The following is a 6,326-nucleotide window of genomic DNA, read 5'->3' as shown; positions in this document are numbered from 1 at the left end:
GCATCACATAGCGTAATCGATCCACGTAAGTTGTTCTTGTCGTTCTTGACTTAAAACTTCAAACCTTTTGCATAAAAACTCTTAAATATATTTTAGAAGCCTTAAAAGATCATAAACATTAATTTAAGACCCTAAAATAACATAAAAAGAACTTGAAATTCGAAGGTTAGGCGCGGCCGCTCCATTCTCGGCGTGGGCGCGCTTAACCTGCGTAGATGGATCTTCTTTCTCGCTCTGAAACTCTATTTTGAAGCCGGAATTTGGAAGAGTGGTAAACAGGAAAGTTGTAGTTCTGGATCTTGGCTTCCTAATGCCGAAAACCTCACCTAAATTGGAGTTTTCCGTAAAACGTTATGCTCATTCTCCCCAGATATGTCACTGCCGGGAATTCAAAACACTCGACACACTTTGGGGTGATTTTGACCAATCTTCCAAAATGATTTTGACAAAACCTAAAACATCAAAGTTATAGATAAATAAGATAGCTTTCAAATAAAATTGGCCTCATATCATTTGGATTACTACACTAATTTTTATTTTCAAAATCATAACAAGTATTGATAATCCAATGCCACCAAACACAACTTCAACACTTCAAACTTCAAACATAAACTTCTTTTACCCAAAATCCTAACTACATAAATCATCAAACCTCATCTTCTTGTAATTGAAAATGGATTAACTAACTTCAAAAGACTAAAATATTAAATGATTTTGCTTCATAACTTTTAAACCGTAAATACTATCAAAATTTCTCAACTTCTTCAAAATCTCAAAAATTCATTTTCTTTCAATTAAACATCAATTTCTCACCTTTAAAACTTTCAATAACATCATAATATTCAAAGATTTATTATTTTCTACACATCTATCAAAAACTTGTCAAGAACGACCACGTTTCACAATTTCAACAATTCATAACTTGACACTCGTAATTTCATGCTTCTTCAAAATCTAAAACCATTAAAACATGCACATAAACATACATTTTCATATTAAAATAATTATAATCTTGAATGAGTTTCAAAATCTTAAAATACTTGTTGAAAAACTTGCCTTGAATGAAGATCGAGAAGATCCGGAACCTCGGCAACGGACTAACCTTGGCGCAAATGGAATTTTAGAAGCTAAACTACTTTGGATTTGGGGAAGCCGATGGAACCAAGAAATGAAGAGGGAAGAAGAATGGAAGGAAAGAGAATGAATGGGAAAAAGTTGACGTGAAGAGGGGGGATGATAGAATAATGGGGTGGGGTTGAGCATGTAGTAGGAGGGGGAAACCATAGATTAATGAGGTGGGTAAATGGTAGATGGATGAGGTGACGTTTAATTAATAAATAACGTGTGTTGATTACTTAAAACACATTCAGGTCACATGTTTCGAAACGAACTGATAAAATATTCCACCTCTTGAAGATTAAAGTAAAATTATTACAATATTATACTTAAAATACTCGTAAAAATAATTCCTACGATCTCGTTCATAGGTTAGCTTCGTTCCGTGAGTTCAGAATCAAACTCGCCCTGAAATGATTAGTTCAACCGAGAACGTTAAAACATTAAACACACAAATCATGAAATCATATACATAATCATAACATAAAACAATTTAAAATATAAAACCATTAAATCAAGCATAACCTTTTAAATCATGAATAATAAAATGAAATAACTAAACATCATTTAACACAATAAAACATTTAAATGACAAAAGCATTTAAATAGCAATAACATTTAAATAAAATATAATCAAATGAAATAACTTAAAATTCATTTAAAATTTCTTTAATAAATCAAGAATAGTTTTATGGATTTTCTGGATATTACACAAACAACAATCTTCCCAAGCACAAACGCGGCATCACTTCCTCAACTGCGCTTGGTGTTGAGCTGATTACATGCGCAAAGAAGTTGTGCAAACAAGTAGTGCGTTTGCACAAGAAGTAGTGCAAACAATAAGAATTAAGCGCAAACAGGTAGTGCAAACTCTCAACACACTCTTCAATAGCGCTCCATCAATATTTTTATCATCTTTTTTCCTCTGTTCCTAAATTAAATCAAAGACAATGATTAGGAACTATACAATGAATTTAATTAATGCAAACTCTTCTAATCATGCCAATTAACACACATAAATGTCAAAAAATATCATCACATCAAACTCCCTCATACTTAATCATTGCTCGCCCTCAAGCAACACAAAACCAACAATAAAGTCGAACTCATAATCCATAACAAAAATAACCATGATCTTCACATTTGTACCTCGGCAATTAACTCAATGCATGATCAAGAAAGGTGTTAAAATGATAACAATGGAACAAGTTCAATATCCTGACATTTCAACTAGAGATATAGCCCCAAACGTGTGCGTGTGACATGATACCCCAGTTACATGCAATTTCAAAAAACAAAGTCTCAAGACTGTTCGTCGACCTATACCAATTCAGTGTAATGCTTCACAATCAAGAACCCTCCTCTCAACAATTCTTCAACACAACACAACTCTCTTGAGATATAATTACGCACCATCGAATTTTGCATCCGACATTTATAAAGTCCCAATAATTACTCGCATACTTAGCTATAACTAGATAGGATTTGAATTTAAATCCCCCCGTATATAGCCCGGATGGAACTACAACCCCATTAGGTCTGCAAGCTTAGCTATGAAATAGTGAATAGAATTTCATTCACATTCCAAGCCCGGATGGAATTTTTATTTCAAAAAATTTCAAAATTTTAACCCCATTCAATCCGCATACTTAGCCACAAACAAGACGATTAGGATTTCAATCTTCTTGCTCGCAACCCGGATGGAGCTAATTAGAATTTCATAACCATTTCATAAAATATTTAAAAAGGTGCGCCCAAGAGTGTATATGTCACATCAAATATATCATCAAGACTCAAGAACTATCATGTTCCACAAACATCTATTTTCGTGCAATGGTCCAACAGACATCCACAATATCTAATACATCACTACACTTCACCGGTTAAACATGCGTGCTTAAAAAACTCAAGAACCATATCAAAGTCTAAATTGCATTGGAGATCAAAGGGTTCCAGGGTTAGAAAATCATCTATTTTCAAAAGCATGTATGTCATCAATTAGATATCATCATGGGTTAGTGAATTGCAACAGTCAAATTCATCAAAAACTATGAGCTCATAATTTTTTTTTCTTCAAAAATTGGCTAAATTCTCTCAATGATTGGCTAAGTCCTCTCCCCCATACTTAAAATCTTACATTGTCCCCAATGTAAGTAAAAATGCAAAAATAAATAAAAAACAAATAAATAAAATAAACAAAAGAGAATACCCCCCTTTGGTTGCCTCCCAAGCAGTGCTTGATTTTCAGACTTCAGCTTGACCCTCAGAAGCACTCCTCAAAGAGCGGCTAACGCCCAAAGTAAGTGTCATATGACACCACAAATGGGTCTTTGTTCCACATGCCCTCAAGCTTGGCTAGATGTAAACGGTTAAAGCTCGTCACCTCAGCAACACTCCATAGCGGCTGGTAAACATGGGAAGAGAATGATAGTCGTGTTTTGTTTGCATATTTTGTTGTTATTTTGTTAGGAGTTTGCATGAATTTATTTATTTTTGTTCATGTTTTATTTTAGTTTTGTCTTTTGCATGCATTTACATTCATAACATACTCCCGGGTTTAATGTGTAGGAGATTTCAAGTTGAAGAAAAAACTGACAGATTGTTGGTGACTTTTCATGCGCTCGATCCCACGTACTCATAGGATCGAGCGCGACATCTGAATTATGAAGGCAGTGGGCACTCCATTTTCCACGCGCTCGAGCGGATGTACTCGTGCGATCGAGCGCGGCTGAGAAGTTTCAAAACAGTGAGATCGCATATTTTGACGCGCTCGAGCGGACGTACTCATGCGCTCGAGCGTGCTAGCCTGATCGGGAATTTTATTTTAATTTTGGAAACTTTGTTATTTTGGACTCTAGGCTTTATTAGGTTTTTGAATTCCGTTTTTGAGAGATTTATCAGAATTTAGACATTCTTTCTTGGCGGCTAGGTTTTATTTTACATCTCTCTTTCAAGTTTTCTTCTCTTCTTTTGAATTTTTATTGATTTTGTGATGAATCGTTGTAGCTAAACTTTTATACTTGGTTGAGGGAGACGAAACCTTGATATAATTTATTCATGAGATTCGATTTGCAGTGTTTAATTCTTGTTAAGTACAGATATTTGATCTGTTTGATTTTATGTTTGTATGCGAGATTTAAGGATTGGCCATCTTAGGATTTTGTTTTACAAGCTATAGCTAAATTAGAGTTCGAATCCGTAATTGTTTGAATTAACTAATTTGCGAAGCAACTACGTTTGATATTTTCTGCTGTTGAATTTATTAAATCGTAGGATCAAGTATTGCTAGGCTAAATACAACCGCTGGTATTTGTGTTGTCTAGGTTCGTCAGTTTTACTAGTTTGAATGCTACCGTAAATTTAAATCTAGATCGCTGGAATCCGGGTTAATTTATTGGTAAGGGTTAATCTAGAATGTTGTTTTCTAATTAGCTAAACTTAAGGTGAAACAGGAATTTGGTTTCCAATGAAGAATATTTGATAGGATTAATTATTTTTAGGGAATCGATGATTGAATGAATGAATATCAAGGGTATAGTCGACCGATACCAAGTCTCATCTCTTATTGATTTCTCTAGTTGAATTGTTATTCTTGCATGATAGTGATAATTTAAACTGTAATTGCTTAAAATTTTCAGTAGTTAATCTCAAATCTCAAAATCCCCTTTTATTTATTTCCAGTATTTTTAATAACACAAATAAATTTCACTTTTCTCGTGGGAACGATCCCTACTCTCGCTACTACATGTTTATTTAGTTAATCTGAGTTGGGTTAATTTGGGCGCGACACGACTAAGCGCTACCAAATTTTGGCGCCTTTACCGAGGAACGGTGTCTAATTTATTGTGTTCTATTTCTTTTGTTTTGTTCTGTTTTATCTCACTCTCTTCTTTTTTTTCCTTGTTTCTAGTTCTCTCTTGTTCATGCTTTCAGGTGATTTTGCTGAAAAAGACTTTCTCTATGATCCGGAGATTGAAAGAACTTTGCACAGGCAAAGGATAGAACTTCGTAGGCAACAACAAGAAGCAGCCGCTCGAGCTGCTTTTCCTGAAGAAGAGATGACTGCTAATGCAAACCTAAGTCTTAGACAATTGGGCACTCCTGATCCCAATCAACAACCTTTATGCATTACTTTTCCTACTTTAGAAAATAATGCTACTTTTGAGCTTAAGTCTGGATTAATTCACTTATTACCCTCCTTTCATGGTCTTGCAGGTGAGGACCCGAATAAACATGTAGTGACCCTACCCGGATCCACTACCTAATCAGAGTTTAAGAACATAATTAAACATGCATTAAATAAATCGCTGCGGAAGACTTAAATAAAAACAGACCGGCAGAATACAACCGGTTAAATAAATTCGATTATACAATCCAATCGAATAAATAAACCCTAAAAGAAAAACCTACAGCTAATCCTGCTGTCTTCACTTGGTCACTGGCTACTCCAAGCTCCTGGTGCTCAATCCTGCACCTACACCTGCCCCATCGAATGGGGTGTCCAGATACACAAAAAATACTGGACGTGAGCTCTAAGCTCAATACGAAAGCACTGGGTAAAACATACAAAATATGATGCATGCAAATGATAGGGTATCCATATCTGGGATAACTGTATATAACTGCTCAGTAATGGCGCCTAGGATATGAGTGGTACAACCCGGGGAGCAAACCCTGCGTACACTGCTCATTCCTATAGAACGTGGACCGTGTCCCCCAATGCTAGCCACCCATGACCCGTCAGTCAATGGGCCTTAGACATCAACCGTCCAGACAGGGCTGAGCGACCCTACGTGGCTCATCTCACAAGATGGATAGGCACAATATGATATGCACATGCTGCATAATAAATGACATACAAAATGCAACATATAAGCATGCAAACCCGCTGGCAATCTCAGTCTATACTTGCGTACCTTACTACAGGCAGTTCCTAGCAGTCCCACTCTAGGTTCCAAACCTATATCAGCTCTACAATGCAAATACCCATGCATCAATAATTAAGCTCTAAAAGCCCTAACTAAGCTATTGCATACTCCTAAATAATTTAAGGAGACCATAGCTATACCTGCGTCCGTCGTCAGCCCGCTGATGACGACTATCTCGCAATTAGGGGTACACCCCTGCTGCAGCTTCACAGCCTCGAGCACTGCTCCGCTACACGAGCACTATCCGCTACTATGTCAGAAACTGTCCGACTATACTAAAAT

This window comes from Henckelia pumila, chromosome 3 (genome assembly GCF_033568475.1).
Source record: "Henckelia pumila isolate YLH828 chromosome 3, ASM3356847v2, whole genome shotgun sequence".
In the NCBI taxonomy this organism is placed as follows: Eukaryota; Viridiplantae; Streptophyta; class Magnoliopsida; order Lamiales; family Gesneriaceae; genus Henckelia; species Henckelia pumila.
This window is presented reverse-complemented; position numbering follows the sequence as displayed.